The sequence below is a fragment of the Neolamprologus multifasciatus genome, chromosome 1, assembly GCF_963576455.1.
Source record: "Neolamprologus multifasciatus chromosome 1, fNeoMul1.2, whole genome shotgun sequence".
In the NCBI taxonomy this organism is placed as follows: Eukaryota; Metazoa; Chordata; class Actinopteri; order Cichliformes; family Cichlidae; genus Neolamprologus; species Neolamprologus multifasciatus.
This window is the reverse complement of record NC_140439.1, coordinates 7518346-7537556: the sequence shown is the minus strand read 5'-3', so window position 1 is coordinate 7537556 and position 19211 is coordinate 7518346. Positions and strand designations below refer to the sequence as shown.

Here is a 19211-nt window from a genome sequence, read left to right as displayed (position 1 = left end):
TCTCTCACATTGATAGTCTGAGCAGTAATACTTAGCTTCACAAATGCTGTTGGGTTTCTAAAGTTTCGAAAAGAAGAAAAAGAAGAAAAAGAAGAAAAAGCATGCACAAACACAGACAAACATCCAGCACTGCCTATTATGTTTGAGATGTAGTCGACCCGAAAGGCACACAAAGGTAAGAGTGGGTGACATCTCTACACTTCCAACAACTCCTCTGCAAATGTGTGATGAATTAAAATAAGGAAAGCCAGAGGTGGCCCTGACCTTTAGGAAATGTATGGGCACACTACTAAGGCATTTATCATTTTCTAATTAAGTTATGTGGCAAAAGCATATCTGTGTGCCCAAAGTCTGTGGTAAAATGGGTCTCTATCAGTATGAAATTATTACAAAGCCATGTTTAATTAATGAAATATGACCCAGTGTCAGAGCTAATATATCAAAAAGAGTTACTATAGTCTCAGACTATTTTGTGGCAAAGGACAAAGAGGAATGAAAGGACGAAAGAGTTAATTCTTTAATTCTGACATATGCTAATTTGACCCGATACATTTTATGTGTTTCAGATTTTATATTTTGAAAGCACTCCGTATCTTTTTTAATAAAAGAAATGTGGAAAATGGGGGCAAACAATGACTGAAAGTAATCCAGCAAGCTGAAAGAACTTTAAATTCCCAAATCAACTGGATTTTTCTTTTTCTTGTATGCAGAGTTAGATAACTATGGAGCATGCTTTGATTAAGAATCTGGAGAATAGAAATATTATTGATATAAAGAATAAACTTCTCTACCGGACTATGTGGCTGTTCACACTCGTCACAGGGCGATGCGCTACAAATCAAAGTTGAGTTGGCCTCATCTTGTTGGGTGCTGCAGTGATGGATAAACAATCAACCATCCTATGTAGTAGCCAGCCACCCGTTATCATTTTGTAAACATGGCTCAGTGCGAACAAATGACGGGGAAGAACACAGTAGCTGGTTATAAGCACCTTTATACGTGATATGAAATGATGATGGTATTTATTGGTATACTGTCACTGGAGGTGTTGCGACTGGTCATGTGTGCTGTTAACATCTTATTTCACCATCTGCCAATAAATAATGATAATATCACATATAACTCACAATGCCAATGAATCTGTGCTTTTAGTGCATACATCACTCATTGTTGTTTCGCAAACAACTTATTAACCTGTATAACTTAGTCACAGTTAAACTACACTTTGTTACTGAATATTAGCTGTGTGTGAAACTATATTTTGTATTTATATGTAGATGATGGCTGAAACAAAAAATAGAGCCAGACGTTTTCTCAAATAGCTTTCAGCTATTAGGTTGTTTTGATTTGGCTGTGATTGCTATTTTTATATGTTGATCTTTTTATATGTTGATGTGTGTATATATATATATATATATACACACATAAATATACACACACACACTCACACACACACACACACACATATCAAAAAGAGTCCACATAACAGGGTGAGAATTAATACAAGCTAGGATATGGCTTTGTTCTATTTTCAAAGATCCAGGTGTGTGCTGTGGCAATCTAAAGAGCTGCTGCAATGCAGATAATCTGTACGGCATTTTAAGACCTAGAGACTCACAGCCACTGTTCAAGCTCCAGATTGGTTGTAAGGCACAGTATACTGCACAGATTGCTTTATGTTTGCTACAGTTTCTCACCAAATTCACACCACAATAACTGTTTGAGTATATATGAAATTATTTAGATGACATCTGATTGTTACTGCCAACAAGAAACTTCAGGTTGTGGAAAGGTTGTGGAAAGGAAACCTGGTTTTAGTGTGGCACCAGAGTGCCACACTAAAACCAGGTTGAGACACAAAGAGTAAGAATCCAAAATTGAGGCATAGCAATTCTTACCAATTCTGTTGGTGCCACTGTGGAATGAATACCGTAATTGTCGGGCTATAAGCCGCTACTTTTTGCACAAGCTTTGAACCCTGCGGCTTTTAGTCAGGTGCGGCTTTTCTATGGATTGTCCATGATTTTTCTCATATCGTAAGATGATTTGTTTTGTTTGTTCCGCTGTTGTACGGCACTACGTTGCCTGGCGGAAGGGCATGTGATCAGTATCGGGGTTCAAGAGTGGTATGTTGGTCACATGTCCATCCGCCAGGCAACGTAGTGCTACGAAGTAGCGCGAAAAAACAAACTTCAAAGTAGCGCTACCCGTTCAGCGGGATGATGAGCGGCGATAAACTTGCGAAAAGCAAGTCAGGCCCAACTTCACCAGTGGATTCTGACAGCGTGGAAAAGTGTGAAAACATCCATGATCACCAACGGATTTCGAAGGGCTGGACTGCTGCATGATGGAGAGGAGGACACCGCCATGGCCCTTGAGAGGGTGTTCGACTCTGACACTGACAACGAGGATTTCTTTGGTTTTGAAAGTGACAATGAAGGAAAGAAGCGGAGAGTGGATGACGAAGCCATCCTGAGCCTGTTCGTTTCTGACACTGGAGAAGAGGACTTTGGTGGTTTTAGTGCGCAGGAAGATGGTGGTGAATGACTGACTTTTCTTCTTGTTAAAGCCGTATCACTGCACCTGAGCCTAAAAGGTAGTCCGAATCTATTTTTCTGGTGTGCTGTAGGTTATTGTTATGTACTACATTTGTTACTCATTTATGGAGCACAGTACATGTTTCGTACTTGTAATTACCGCTGCTTGTACATATACCTAAAAGGTTATATGTATATATAACAAATTAGGGGTACAAATATGTACCCCTAATTTGTTTTTCAAAATATTAATAAAAGTGATGTGTCTCCAAACAGCCATCTCTTTCCTGACAATTTGCTTTGTGCATATTCTCTTACATATGATAAGTCAACATTGAAACACCTGCGGCTTTTAGTCAGGTGCGGCTAATGTATGTACAAAACAGGATTTTCCCCTGATTTTAGCTTGTGCGGCTAATATTCAGGTGCGCTTTGTAGTCTGGGAAATACGGTAGTATGGTCTGTTGTCCCACCAATTTGATCTATTTGAACAACCTTTACCATTGGCTTTTATGTTCCCAAAATATATTGTGATGGTTTTGGAGTCCTCCTGACTTGGTTACTATAAGATTAGATACAGACATTCACGGTGTCCTTTTTAAGTATTTTATTATCAACAACAATATAAAATTATGCACAAAATGAATTCGTAATTGACTGGAAAAGCAGGTCAATTTCAACTCCATTACATTTGTTTGAACTTAATTTTGTTTAAACAAACAAATCATTTCATCAGTTAGAACTTTATTGAGCGTTTATTAAGTGTTGAGCAATACTTGGCTAATAGTAGCTTGCTAACAAGACAAACTACACTATAAACTTGCTAATCATCAATACCTTAGCAATATTAGCATGCTGATGTAATGCTCAGGTGTCAGATTGTCTGATATGTGAACTCAAAGTTTTGTAAATGTTGCATAACTAATTTGTAATTACTTTTTTTTTACATTAAGAGATGTGATTTTACTGTGATGTTTAAGTTGTTTCATTGTTGTTTGTTTGTGCTAATGTGTAAGCCAGGACCAGATATATGCCTGACCATTTAAAAAGAACAAAATAAACTTACTATCTTACATTACATAATCCATATCAACACGCATCTGTGGGTTCAGAAAATGAAATCAGTTCAAATAAGAGCCACGACTTCAAAACGCTCATGATTACAGCAAACTCGTAATCAACCCCAATCAGATGAACAAGGGGCTTAAGGCTGAAATGGGTCTGTTGTGGCCACAAAGGAACTTGTAATTATGCCAACATAGAGTTCAAGGTCTTTGACCTGTTTCCTACACTAACACCCAGTACAAGTGGCTCTTAATGGAGAGTTTCATATTTTCAATACAGCAGTCTGTGATCAGTTTCACATTAACTAGTTAACTATTGATAAGTACTTAAGCAAAAAAACAACAATACAGTGAATAAAAGCACTTGATTTACAAGGGATATTTTTTACTTACATTTAAATGTATTTAGTACACGAGAATTCAAGCTGCAACTGCCCATACCATTTGTTTAGCTTAGTATAACAAGTTTATTCCATTAGTGCAGAGCTTCCCAAAGTGTGTGGCCCGCCCCCTGGGGGGGCCCAGAGCCATTGCAGGGGGGGGGGGGGGGGGGGGGGGGCGATATGAAAAGGAAAAAAAAAAAAAACTGCAAAGCAGGATATGAAGCATCGCTGAATAGGTTTCCAAACCAACTTCATTCTAAGCCAAAGACTAGAAAATCTGGTGAAGCATGTCTTCCCTTTGACTTCACCTGCACAAGTGCCAAGGTAGGTCTCCCCTGCAGAATTGGTTTTCCCTTCGTCGGGAGCATGCGCTGGGCTCGCCAAATCACTGACAAACACTATCCCACATTCTTGATATTTAGTTCACAAACGTGAACATGATTCTTGTAAAACAAAGGGGGGCACAGCAAAAAAAGTTTGGGAACCACTGCATTAGTGTATCCACTAATCCACTTTGATAACATTTAGCACTTTAACACAAGACACTTACTTGTGAAGCACGTTGGCCGACTTTCTTGATTTTATATGTGCTATAGAAATAAAATTGACATTGACGTTGACACAGAACAAAACATAATCAGACAGCATGCAAGATATGAAAACATGCCGAGCAATGGGGCTACTAGTGATGGCCAGATGACGCCTCATAAAGCCTTAAACATTTTCATCCAATTCTTTCAAAATAAGTTTTCTCTTTCTGTTGGTCAAAACCTTTGTCATTTCAACTATTTCTGATGGCCTCTTGGGTGTGCAGGACTAATCGTTGCCATGAATAGGAAAAAAAACACCTTAATTTCATTTTGTGTAGTTCATTCATTCACCCAGATTAGATTAGGGCAATCGTAATAGAAGTTTATCAGTATCAAAAAACTTGTCAGTATGATATCAGATCTTAAGACTGTTGCAGTGTTTTCAAAAGATAGGACAGGGATTTTGCTAATTAATACTGGAGTGATGACTTTTTTCTCAAGAAGTTATATTCATTCCACTGTGCTCGGAACAAAAAAACATGTTACAGCTGTGAAACTGTAGAGGAAGCTAAATGAAGAAAAATCCAAATACGTGAAATGAGTGTTAGGTTTTTGGAGAGGTCTGTGGACAGTGTTCCGCAGGCAACTAAAGCCACCCAAATTGTGAATTTTGTGTTTTAGGCCCATGTCATTTTTGTGGTCCAGCATTGGTGCTTGAAAGAAAAACAGTGTAACATTTCAGACATGATTTGAAAAGCAGAAAACAACCTATTTGCCATATAACCAAATTTTTCCATTACAAAGCTGCTCTGATAATTCTTAGAAAATGGTTAGGGCAAACACTTAAGCATGGTGTCCCCACCAAAAGGTAATTTTCTCATTTTACTCGTGTTTGGAAAATTCTCCAAAACACTCATTTTTATTGCATACATAAACTAATTTTTCATAGAAATGGGTGCTTATTAATAGAAATGATTCATAGAAATGTCTGCATGTCTTTAAGGCGCTTTATTGTATCATCTTTAAATCTTCCATAGGTATTCATCCAGTTTGGGATTGGTGAAGTGGAATGTGTTAGCATAAGTACGCTATCAATGATTTTTTTTTAACTACCGTAATTGTCGGGCTATAAGCCGCTACTTTTTGCACAAGCTTTGAACCCTGCGGCTTTTAGTCAGGTGCGGCTTTTCTATGGATTGTCCATGATTTTTCTCATATCGTAAGATGATTTGTTTTGTTTGTTCCGCTGTTGTACGGCACTACGTTGCCTGGCGGAAGGATCGGGGTTCAAGTGTGGTATGTTGGTCACATGTCCGTCCGCCAGGCAACGTAGTGCCGTACGAAGTAGCGCGAAAAACAAACTTCAAAGTAGCGCTATGCATTCAGTGGGAGGCATGGATGATGAGCGGCGATAAACTTGCGAAAAGCAAGTCAGGCCCAACTCCACCAGTGGATTCTGACAGCGTGGAAAAGTGTGAAAACATCCATGATCACCAACGGATTTCGAAGGCCTGGACTGCTGCATGATGGAGAGGAGGACACCGCCATGGCCCTTCAGAGGGTGTTCGACTCTGACACTGACAACGAGGATTTCTTTGGTTTTGAAAGTGACAGCGAAGGAGAGAAGCGGAGAGTGGATGACGAAGCCATCCTGAGCCTGTTCGTTTCCGACACTGGAGAAGAGGACTTTGGTGGTTTTAGTGCGCAGGAAGATGGTGGTGAATGACTGACTTTTCTTCTTGTTAAAGCCGTGTCACTGCACCTGAGCCTAAAAGGTAGTCCGAATTTATTTTTCTGGTGTGCTGTAGGTTATTGTTATGTACTACATTTGTTACTCATTTATGAAGCACAGTACATGTTTCGTACTTGTAATTACCGCTGCTTGTACATATACCTAAAAAGTTATGCAAATATGTACCCATAACTTGTTTTTCAAAATATTAATAAAAGTGATGTGTCTCCAAACAGCCATCTCTTTCCTGACAATTCGCTTTGTGCATATTCTCTTACATATGATAAGTCAACATTGAAACACCTGCGGCTTTTAGTCAGGTGCGGCTAATGTATGTACAAAACAGGATTTTCCCCTGATTTTAGCTTGTGCGGCTAATATTCAGGTGCGCTTTGTAGTCTGGGAAATACGGTAATCAATAATCTCTTTTGCCTGGTTGTGAAAGCATTTGCATTTGTTGTGTTCTCTTTAATTAACTTGTCACCAATCATGGATTGCATTACTTTTTTTCTTTTTTTTTTTGTAATCCAAATAAAAGCAAGTCATCTGTGATGTAGGGCTCGTCTTATTCAGTAATTACAAACTTACAGCAAACAGAAAATTTCTCAGATTCAGTTTACCTGCCTGAATTCCTGATTGATTTGTGGCAAAATAAGTAAAACAATCAGCACAACAAGACTTTCAGCTAAATTTAATGTCCATACAGCTGCTCATAATTCGTACTTACTGATGTCACACAAGGCTGTCATCTACCTATGAATTTAAATCAGTTCTGTCATAGAGATTCAAAGAATGGCCTGTAAATGGCCTGTATTTGTATAGTGTTTTACTTATTCCCTAAGGACCCCAAAGTGCTTTACACTACAATCAGACATTCACCCATTCACACACACATTCACACACTGGTGATGGCAAGCTACATTGTAGTCACAGCTGCCCTGGGGCGCACTGACAGAGGCGAGGCTGCCAGACACTGGCGCCACTGGGCCCTGTGACCACCACCAGTAGGCAACGGGTGAAGTGACTTGCCCAAGGACACAACAACCGAGAAGAACAGTTTAGTGCTAAATGTGACATTTACCACTATAATTCCATATTAAAATGGGAAATTCAGTTGTTAAATCAAAGAAATATTGTCTGCTCTCTCTATGGGCTACTATAATCATGCCAAGTGCAGAACATTACAGTCAGTGAAGGAAATTAGTGTCTTTTTATAGAGTGAAAAAAACTGTTATTTTATAGCAGGTGAATCTTACTTTTTTCTCAAGTTCCAAGTGTACTCTAAGTAAAGCTATGTGTGAATGGAAGAAATGTTTTCTCTGGCAATTGTATTGAAATGCCGACTAGTACATAGATGCTTATCACAAACCATCTTTGACCCAGAGTTTTTTTTTTGACCGGTGTAGTGTTATTGCATGTTCTATTTAGTTCCTTTAATATTCATTCTTGGTAGCTTTAGCTTTTAGTTCTTACTTTCAGTTTGTTTCATTTGTATAATGTACTGTACAATATAAAGCGCCTTGAGGCGACTGTTGTTGTGATTTGGCGCTATATAAATAAAATTGAATTGAATTGTATGTTTTGTATTATTTTTAGTGCTGTCAACATTAATGCATTAACGCATCAAAATTGGCAAATCCCCGTTAAAGAGTTAATGCAGATTAGTCCGTGTGAGGGGTTACTCGGCGTTAACGCATTAATGCATCTTAAGCGCGTTAACGCCGTCATCGCGACTAACGCGATTAACAATTAACTCATCTGGAGCACAGACTGACTCAAAATCCCTGGAATGTCTCTGTCAACGCATTTTTGGGCAGTTTGTCCGACGTTTGTCCATTCTGCGCTCCAGACAGGTTGAGTGCGTTTTTTAATCATGTTAATCGTGATGAGGCTGTATTAACGCATTAACGCTGACAGCACTAGTTATAGTCCCCTCTTCCCTTCTTCTATGTTAAATTGTATTGTGTATTTTTCTCTTTATTTAGTTCTTTACTGTGGGGGTTTTTGTGGCAGTCTTTTGTCTCTTGTTCTTCATCCTTAGTTTTACTGCTTGTCTTGTTATCCCTGATTAGTCTCACTTGAAGTTATCTGCTTCTTGTCAAGTGGTCTGTGTGACAATAAACATCTAAGCTGTGTAAAACGCAGTGCAGTCCAGCTCATAAGCACAAATTACTCGTGAGTTATAGCGTAAACACCTTTAGAGGCACTGAACCTGTACAACTGCACTGCAAAGTTACATGTTACATGCTTATTCCATGGGTCGGATAATACGCATTTCCAAATTTACCTTCATTTGAATTCACACCTAAGTTTATCAAAAGATACTGCCACAGTTGTCACACTGTCATGTGGAATTAATATACCTTCATGTTAGTTCTGGATATGATAAGTCTTTCTAGGATCCGCACATTTTGCCACAATACACACAAACAAAACAATGTCATGCACAGATTCACAGCTGGTAATAAGTCTTGTATTTCAACCCAAACCACTACTTTTGAAAAAGTGTAATCATGAATATAATTCAGGTTGTTTGAGATGAAAAACCTACAGAGAAGTACTTGTTCAGTCTATTTCTAAATATACTGTCATAAGCTTTAATATTTAACATTCTGACTGAGGCCTGTAGTGACTGAAATGTAATTACACACTTATGAAAGAGAACTTCAGCACATAAGCTGTTTCATATGACAAGTAAGAAAAACACAGACGCTCTTAAGCACCAGGACTTCCTCAGTGTTGAGGAAAGCCTTGCACTGAAGTGTTGCCTCGTATTACACCTGCCAGTCTGATTACTTGCAAAACTGTTATGCATTAGTAAGGCCATTTTCCTCACATACACTCTACATTTGTTTACATTCAAGCAAGGAGACTAATGGGACTTATAGTTTGTTGAGTGCCGCTGGCTGAACAAGTTTATTGTTTCAGGAGTTAGAGTCACACATATAAAAGAACCAGGTGTTGACTTGCACAGAGGGAGATAAAATTCACAGGAACAGCTGTTTTCATGTAGCAAAACAAGTTGTGTATTGGGCTAAAAAGTTCTTGTTAATCTTTTGCTTATACCCTGTGTTTTTGTAAATGTTAGTTAACGCAAAATTGAAGTTATATGTCTACATAAATGAAAAATGCAAATGCAAAGGAGTCTCCTTTTAACTTTTGTTTCATGTCTGTTCATAAATGGATTAAGGATAGTATCTGGAGCAAGTAAATAATCTACCATCATCAAAAGCTAGTCACTTAGAGTATATTTGCCTGTTTACTGATTGGTGCAACACATGGTATGGCTCCCCAGAGCCCCGATTACAACAGTCAGCTGATGAGCCAAAATGCTGCCGTGAGAGTACTGACAGGGATAGAAAGAGAGTAAATTTATCCCATACTGGCTTCTCTTCACTGGCTTCCTTCCAGAATTGAATCTGAAATCCTTCTCCTCACACACAAGGTCTTAAATAATCAGGGCCTACCTTATCTTTAAGAACTCATAGTACCATATGACCCCAATAGAGCACTTTACTCTCAGACAGATGACTTAGTTGTAGTTGCTTGAGCATTTAAAAGGAGAATGAGAGGCAGAGCTTCAACTTTCCGTCCATTCTTCTATGGAGTGCGCTCCCAGTTTAAATTTGGGACAAAGACACCTTCTTTACCTTCTCGATTAGATTCCTGTTTGATAAACCATAGTTAGGGCTAGATAGGGCTGGATCAGGTGACCCTGAATTCTTCCTTAGTTATGCCATAATAGGACTAGGCTGCTAGGGAGTTCCCATAATGCACTGGGTGTTTCTTCTCTTCTTCTCTCACCTCTTTTCACTCTATGTGTATATACACTACTTTGCATTTAAAAATTAGTTATTAGTTATTATTAATCTGGCTCTCTTCCACAATGTGTCCTGTCTCCCTCTCCTCACCCCCAACCAATTGCAGCAGATGGCTGCCCCTCCCTGACCTCCCTGGTCACATCAAATATTGGTTTGACCTTATTTTTACTACTTAACAACAACTTGCATGAAATTAATAGGTGAATTAAAAAGTGATTAAACTGCTTAAAATGAAAAACACCAGATGAACTTTGAACTTAATGTTCCCTGTGAGTAGTAATACACCTGCACTTTTTTTGCCCCCCCCCCCCCCCCACCCCCCCCCCCCCCCCCCCCCCCCCCCCCCCCCCCCCCCCCCCCCCCCCACCCCCTCACCCCCCTCACCCCCTCACCCCACCCCACACCTCCCACCCCACACCTCCCAGACATTGAGGAAACAGGACCTCCAGACTAGGTGTCTTTTGTCTCTTCGAGAACTCTGGGAAGTAGCTTGGGGAGTGTGAACCTTAAGGTGTGAAGCAGTTGTGTACTGAGGCTAGACTAATTTTATAAATCTGACAATATCTCAGCTTGCTGCGATGCATGCAATTTATTTTGAAAACGGCACAAGTGGGAATTTCTTCCGAATGGGTAATGTCGGCATGTTCACAAGCGTTTTATTTAATTTAACTAGTTTTCTTTCCAGGGTTGATGCGATCATTTTATTTAAAAATCGGGATTTCGCAATGTTGAACTAAGGCAAACCTGTCTAGACAAATGGTAGGGGGTGGGGTGTAGTAAGGTTGATGGTGGGAAACAGGACCTCCAGACTAGGTGTCTTTTGTCTCTTCGAGAACTCTGGGAAGTAGCTTGGGGAGTGTGAACCTTAAGGTGTGAAGCAGTTGTGTACTGAGGCTAGACTAATTTTATAAACCTGACAATATCTCAGCTTGCTGCGATACATGCAATTTATTTTGAAAACGGCACAAGTGGGAATTTCTTCCGAATGGGTAATGTCGGCATGTTCACAAGCGTTTTATTTAATTTAACTAGTTTTCTTTCCAGGGTTGATGCGATCATTTTATTTAAAATCGGAATTACGCAATGTTGAACTAAGGCAAACCTGTCTAGACAAATGGTAGGGGGTGGGGTGTAGTAAGGTTGATGGTGGGAAACAGGACCTCCAGACTAGGTGTCTTTTGTCTCTTCGAGAACTCTGGGAAGTAGCTTGGGGAGTGTGAACCTTAAGGTGTGAAGCAGTTGTGTACTGAGGCTAGACTAATTTTATAAACCTGACAATATCTCAGCTTGCTGCGATACATGCAATTTATTTTGAAAACGGCACAAGTGGGAATTTCTTCCGAATGGGTAATGTCGGCATGTTCACAAGCGTTTTATTTAATTTAACTAGTTTTCTTTACAGGGTTGATGCGATCATTTTATTTAAAAATCGGGATTTCGCAATGTTGAACTAAGGCAAACCTGTCTAGACAAATGGTAGGGGGGGAGGGTGGGGTGTAGTAAGGTTGATGGTGGGAAACAGGACCTCCAGACTAGGTGTCTTTTGTCTCTTCGAGAACTCTGGGAAGTAGCATGGGAGTGTGAACTTAAGGTGTGAAGCAGTTGTGTACTGGCATTGTTCCTGGAGAAGGTATTTAACCGAGACCTATGCGAAGCTCAGGGTGAACTCACCATTCGTCGCGACAACATTACTTTCTTTGAGACCATCAAAACTATCATCGTTCTTTATAACATGGACATCTTAAGCGGTAAGTAAAACAAAACCTATTATTGTATTTTTAAAAGTGTTATGTTAACATATTATAGGATATTCAAACTATCTTTTTCCTAAAACAAAAGCTTAATTTTCAGGAGTTCGGGAGAACGGCACAGCACCCTTTTCTTTAGAAACGGGGGATTTTAAAGATGGAACAACATCTCTAACAGGCACAAGGTGTGTACAGAATTACGCGATTTTTAATCGTATGTATGTTTTAAGGTTGCGATTGTTTTAAATTATATAATAACAGAGTTTTTCTTTGATTTGTTCCAGGGTTAACAAACTGAGCAGGAAAACATTCAGACACCGCGACCACAGAGCCAATCCTTACAAAAGGTATGTATACAACGGGGTGTATAATTGTGTATTTAAAAAACAGCAAATGGGTTTAAACAATTCCAAATGTTCTAAAACCGACCGTTTTACACATACAGAGCCACGCCAGAGAACCTTATGTGCGGAGAACCAGGGCCGTCAGGAATAACGCACACTACAAGGTATATATATATATAAATTAGATAAAAAGAGATAGAGAGGGAGACACGCTTATTCTGTTTGAAATGGGTGCTTGTATAAATGTTTTAACACATATCTATCTTCACAGACTGCAGCACAGTACCCCTCCACATAATGATCAGGACACCGTACTCCAGACGTTTTTGGAATGTTTAAGCAGTATCGACCTCCCAGAACAACAAAAACCTGGAGCTTTGTGCAACAGTGGAGAATCAGAAGCGATCTTCATCAGCGGTCCTGCAACACCCCCGAGTGAGTGCTTGCCTCGTGATTTCTCTGATGTTTTTGAATACAGTATATCAGATTTCGATCTTGTTCATATACCCACCCCACCAGAATGTGTCAGAAATAGCATTGATTCACACGTAGATTTTGAAGACGACGGTATAACAGACTCTCAAATATCAGCGGCGTATGATGCTTACATGAAGGTTTCAGACGCTCAACCTGTTGAACAGAGTCATATAGCTTCATTAGTTGATAAATTATGTTTGATTGAAGCTAGACTCAATCAATACCACCAAGAAGCACAGATACAAAACCAACAGTTTATCAAATTCATAAAAAAAGTGTGTAGTACATTAGACATCATCTGCAGCAAAATTTCAAGTCCCTGACTTTTAAAATCCAGACCATGGACCCTCCAAATAAATTATTTAAACATAATAACGGAACCTCCAGTCCTGTTAGATGTTTTGACTTAGAGGCTTTTATGCAGTGGGCTGAAGAAACAGATAACAAATTAGACAATTTTATAGCTAGACTTAATAGTGTGCCTGCATCAGCCTCATCTGATACACATCCTCGTCAGACTGTTCCTACGACTGCTATTGCTGATGGGTCTATTGTTGTTGTTAATAATAGTGGTAGTACATCAGGTGATGCTCGGACCACTGTTGTTACTGATGCTAACCGTATTGCTGCTGCTGCTGCTGCTGTTATTGAGTCTGTTACCGCTTCTACTAGTACTACAGACGCACATGCGTGTCCGGGCACCGCTGCAACACCACACACCCCCTCAGTCATTGTAAATTTCTCACAAAGTGATACTATCGTGATTGAGCCCGTTGTGCAATCTGGATCTGGCAGGCGCTCCCAGCCACACATTAGAGAGATACCTAATTTTAATGCTCGCGAATTGCGTGAGCGCCTTGATTTTAGGGGTATAAGTCTTGATCATCCAGAACAAGTACCTGCGCGAGTGCGCGAGTGCTTAGCCAATGTGGTAGACCGAGCTGTGGATGGATCTCAACAGGGCAGCGTTCTAAACGTAGTCCTGCGTGGCCCCTCGCTGGCTTCAGATGTTCAGGCTGTTTTAAACGCTGATGATCGGTATGATCCGGAGCTGTTTCTCGATCGAATTGCACAAGTTATGCAGAGTAATGATGAATCTATCGGTGATGATGAATTAGAGTTTATTGTCACGGTAGCTCAGAACAGTAGTGGTGGGGCTCGCTTAAGACTGGCACAAATCCCTTATGATGAGATTCTCTCAAAGAAAGGCAGACATTTATACACACCAAACAACACACACAACAATTTGTGCTTCTCCCTATGTATAGCACATTCATTAAACTCATCAGCCTCTGAGCTAGAAAAACTCGCTACAGCTAAACGGATGCATGCTGAAGTAGGTCTATGCGACAAGCAGCAAGTATCATTCACAGATGTCAGTAAATTTGAGAAGCACTTCAACATTAAGATTGTAATCTATTACCACACAGAAGGGCGTAAACGCCTGGAATGTTTTTTCACACATGAAGAGCCAAACACAAACACGTTGATGATGTATCTCCATAATCAACATTACCACATGATTTTAAACCCAACCGCTTTTCTTGGTGCATCCTATGTGTGTAATTTCTGTTACAGTACATATAATTCACCATTACATCATTCCTGTAAACATAGATGTAACACATGTTATACACTCTGTCAACACCACAGGGGTCCCACAGTGAAATGCAGCGACTGTAACCGCATCTGCAAATCACAACACTGTTACCAGCAACACAAATTACCAGAATTAAAACACAACATGATCCCCTGTGATAATATGAAACATTGCATGCACTGTGGCACCACATATAAAGAATCCAAGAAATCGCCACACAGATGTGCCCAGCCTAGATGCGAGCACTGCCGCGAGCCTAAATTAACCGGAGACTCCGACCATCAGTGTTTCATACAGCCTGTTGAAAAACAGAAGCCTACCGATAAATACATTTTATATGATTTCGAGACTAGGTACCACAACGGTAAACACGAGGCTAACTTTGTGTGTGCGTCTGATCTGAAGGGCAATAAGTTCACATTTAACACATTAAAGTGTGTGGAGGCGTTTGTGCAACATTACAGACGCCCAAGGTTTCGTGGGTACACTTTCATAGCACATAATGCATCTGGCTTTGACAACTACATACTCCTCGAGTACTTTGTCAGACAGTGCATAACACCTAGTGTCATAATGAGCGGCAGCCGTGTGATTTTGATGTATGACAGGGACTATGACCAGCGATGGATTGATTCGTTCAGCTTTTTGCCCATGGGCCTTGCCAAAATACCCTCTGCTTTAGGTTTTCAAGACCTGCAGAAGGGCCATTTCCCACACAGGTTTAATACGAGGGATAATGAGCATTATGTGGGCCCGTACCCAGACCCCTCCTTCTACGGCTATGAGTACATGTCTGAAAGCGATAAGGTGCGATTCATGGAATGGTACCAGGTTGCCTCACAGAATCCCTTTGATTTTCAGGCTGAACTCAGGCGTTACTGTGTTAACGATGTTGATGTCCTGCGTAAAGCATGCAGCATTTATCGTGACACGTTACTGGGTTGTACACAAGTTGATCCATTCATGTATACCACCTTGGCTGCATTTAGTATGGGTGTGTATAAAACGCTGTTTCTGCCTAGAGACACGCTCGCTCTCACGTATGACGGGGCATACGTTGAGCAGAATAAGACGTTTTCTAACGTCTCTATCGAATGGCTTCAATACGTGTCCCATACCACCAACAAAGTGGTAAAACATGCTCTCAGAGGAGGCGAACAGAGGGTTGGACCGTATTTTGTGGACGGTTTTGACCCCACAAGTAATACAGCTTATGAATTTGCAGGATGTTTTCACCACGGCTGTGTTAAATGTTACCCCGAGAGCGAAGTTAATCCTGTCAGCAAAGCATCCTATGGACTGCTGCATCGCATGTTTTGTGACAAAGTTGATGCACTGAGATCACAACACAGTGTGAGCGTAATAGTGATGTGGGAATGTGAATGGGCTGGCTTGAAGCAGACAGACCCTACAGTTGTGGCTTTCATGCACACATACAGAAAGCCAGAACGCATGAATCCCCGAGACGCTCTTTTTGGAGGTCGCACAAATGCTATAAAGCTGTACCACAAGACTGGTTGTGATGAAAAAATATTTTACTACGACTTCACCAGTCTCTATCCCACAGTGCAGTCTAAAAAAGACTATCCTGTAGGACACCCTCAAGTCATTTACACCAACTTTGACAAGATAGAAAATTATTTCGGCTTTGTTAAATGCACAGTGCTCCCCCCTAAGGGTCTTTTTCACCCCGTCCTTCCCTACAGGTGCCACGGAAAACTGATGTTTCCACTCTGCAGCATGTGTGCTGAAGACCAAAACCAGCATACTGCATGTGGGCACAGGGACAGTGAGCGGGTATTGAAAGGCACTTGGGTCTCATTTGAGCTTGAAAAAGCTGTTGAGAAGGGATACAAGGTTCTTGCTATTGATGAGGTGTGGCATTTCCCCAATAAGACCGACACATTGTTTAAAGACTATGTGAAAGCCTTCCTAAAACTCAAACAGGAGGCCTCGGGGTATCCTGAACACGTCAAGACACCTGACGAACAGAAGAAGTACATAGACGAGTATTATGAGAAGGAGGGAATAATGTTAGACCCATCCAAGATTTGTGTAAATAAAGCTGTTCGTAACTGTAACAAGCTGTTGCTAAACTCGTTATGGGGTCGTTTCAGCATGAGGTCAAATATGGCATCATCTGAGCTCATTACAGACCCTTCCAGATTTAGCCAGCTAATGTTTAGCGACCAGTACGACGTGCGTCAGTTTTGTTTCATCTCTGACGACGTCGCAATGGTGCAGTGGCGGCATGCTGATGGTAGAGCTTCCCGTGTTAAGGACGTTAATGTTTTTGTCGGGGCCATGACCACTGCACACGCCAGACTCATGCTGTATGATTTGCTAGACAACTTGCAGCAGCGCGTGCTGTATTGTGACACGGACAGTGTCATTTTCACGGCACGCCCTGGCGAGTGGATGCCTCCTCTAGGTCCGTTTCTGGGGGATCTCACAAGCGAATTAGACTGTGGAGAGGGTGGTGTGGAGGATTACATAGCGGAATTTGTTTCCGGTGGGCCAAAATGCTACGCGTATCACACATCGTTGGGCAAGACCCAGGTCAAATGTAAAGGCGTGACACTGAACGCACTAAACTCAAAAGTTGTCACCCATGAATCCTTGAAAGGTTTAGTCCACAAGTTTGTAACCAATCAGACATCAGACGCACACCTAGTTGCCGTGTCTGATAGCATCAGACGCGATAAAAAGAAGCTTCATTTGAAGAATAAAACCATTGTGAAAAAAGTTAAAGTTGTTTACAATAAGCGCCGTGTGCTCCCAGACTATACAACCGTACCTTATGGATTTTAAATTAGAACAGGGGTTTGACGCCCGGTTGCAGCACCCGTTCAGTATGGTGGTCAGCGGTCCCAGTAACTGCGGCAAGACTTTTTTTGTTAAAAGCATAATTGAAAATTCTTCCCGGATTATATCATGCAGCATTGACAATATTGTATATATATACTCATGCTGGCAGCCATTATATGACCAGCTTCTTAAGATAAGAGACATAAACTTTGTTAACGGTATACCCGAATCTCTTGCTGATGACACCCTTCTTCCTGCAGAAAAGAACAATTTGTTAATTATAGACGATGTAATGAACGATGCAGCTAACAATTTAGAAGTTCAAAATGTGTTCACAAAGTATGTGCATCATAGGAATTTGAGTTGTATATATCTAGTTCAGAATTTGTTTATTCAAGGAAAATCCAGTAGAACCATTTCCTTGAACACTAACTATCTAATATTGTTTAAAAATCCGAGAGATAAATATCAGGTTATGCTTTTAGGTAGGCAAATGTTTCCGGGTAATACTAAATATTTTATAGAAGCGTTTAATGATGCCACATCCACAACATACGGGTATCTTTTAATAGACTATAAAGCTAAGACCCCGGACTATTTAAGACTCAGAACAAATTTACTATCAGAGCGTCCGGTTGTTTACATTCCAAAACAAAAATCAGCAAAGAGGTGAAAGGATGTCATCACGCATGCGGAGGAATCTGTCTCTGTTGGAGATGATATACAGGGCTCCTCCTACTCTACGCAGAGTTATTATTAGTAATTCAAACTTAGATTTTATCAATGCGCTGTGTGAGATAGCCTTTAATGTATTGCATGGTAACATACCACTGACCAATCAGCAGTACAAACAGCTGAAAAAGAAAAAATCAATAATCAGACTGATTGCAGACAAAAAAATAAAAACTTTGAAAAAGAGAAAGACAATCAACCAATCTGGAGGGTTTTTACTGCCGCTATTAGGGGCTGCAATCCCTTTCATAACCAGTCTGATAGCAAACAGGTGAAAATGGAACATGTGCAAAAGATGTTTTTGGTACCCCAACACCAGTTGGACTTAATAAAGCAACAGCAGCAGCAGCAGCAGCAGCAAACAGACAGCATCAGACAACAGTCTCAGAACGAGTTGGACAAGGAGATGTTACAAGTGTTACAAGATTCTGACATAGATGTGTATGAGAAGGCTAAAAAATACAGCGATATTCTCCAAAGATACCTTACCCTTGTGAGACAAGGTGCCCGTGAAAAGAATGTATTGTCTTTATCATTACCTGAACAATTTAACAGGGATGTGCAACCCCAGTCGACGGACACATCGCCTGTTCATGGTGATGCAGGGGTGAGGGATCTTGTTGCGGAGAATGTTTTAACATACATACCTAAAAGGTGTAGGAGGAATGCAGAACTTATTCTATCAGCGGTGAGCCGTTCGCCACACTTGATCTCTTACAACGACAAAGGCGAAATTGTTGTTGATAAACACACCATCCCTGGTTCACACATTTATGATCTAATTAAAGGCGTCACAACCACACACGCACCCTCTGAGGGTTTGAGACCTATCGGCTGGACAGAGTTTTTAAAAGCTGTCTCAGATTTAAACGTACCGTTATCAGCCATATCTAACACAGGCATACGTAAGACCGTCGCCATGTATAAAACCGATCACACACTGTCTGAAGACCCTGGTTTTTTAAAACACACACCAAAAAAGATCACCCCTGGTGGACCGCTGCGACATAGTACACTAAAAAAAATAAAGAATAAAAAAAACAAATTAAAGGGGGGTCCTGTAGAGTGGTTGGTTTTTTGAATTCAGGTTTTTTCTTATTGCACCTGAAATTGTTTTTCTGCTAAAAATATTTGCTGTTTGGTGTTTTTTCTACTGTAATGTTTTTTTTTCACTTATTGCTGCTAAATTGTTTTGTTTTGTTTTATTTTATTACTGTTAAATATATTATGTCTTTATTATTGTTAAATATATGTTTTTCTTTTTTATTACGGCTTAATGTTTGATTTCTTTTATTTATGTTTAAACAATGTATGTTGTAAATCTATATATTTATATACGAGATTTGATAATAAATACCATTGACTCGATTATCATGCTCTCATGTTGTTTTTATTATTCTCATTAGTACATGTCAGTATCCGCATTGCACACACA

At 40.3% G+C, this 19211-nt stretch overlaps 1 long non-coding RNA gene across 1 annotated transcript; it reads left to right on the top strand.

Moving 5' to 3' along the window:
• Window positions 1-11558: 11558 nt before the first annotated feature.
• Window positions 11559-13167, top strand: LOC146525256 (uncharacterized). Its single transcript, XR_014875256.1, has 4 exons — window positions 11559-12000; window positions 12100-12162; window positions 12261-12323; window positions 12431-13167. It is a non-coding gene; the product is annotated as an uncharacterized LOC146525256 (long non-coding RNA).
• Window positions 13168-19211: the final 6044 nt, after the last annotated feature.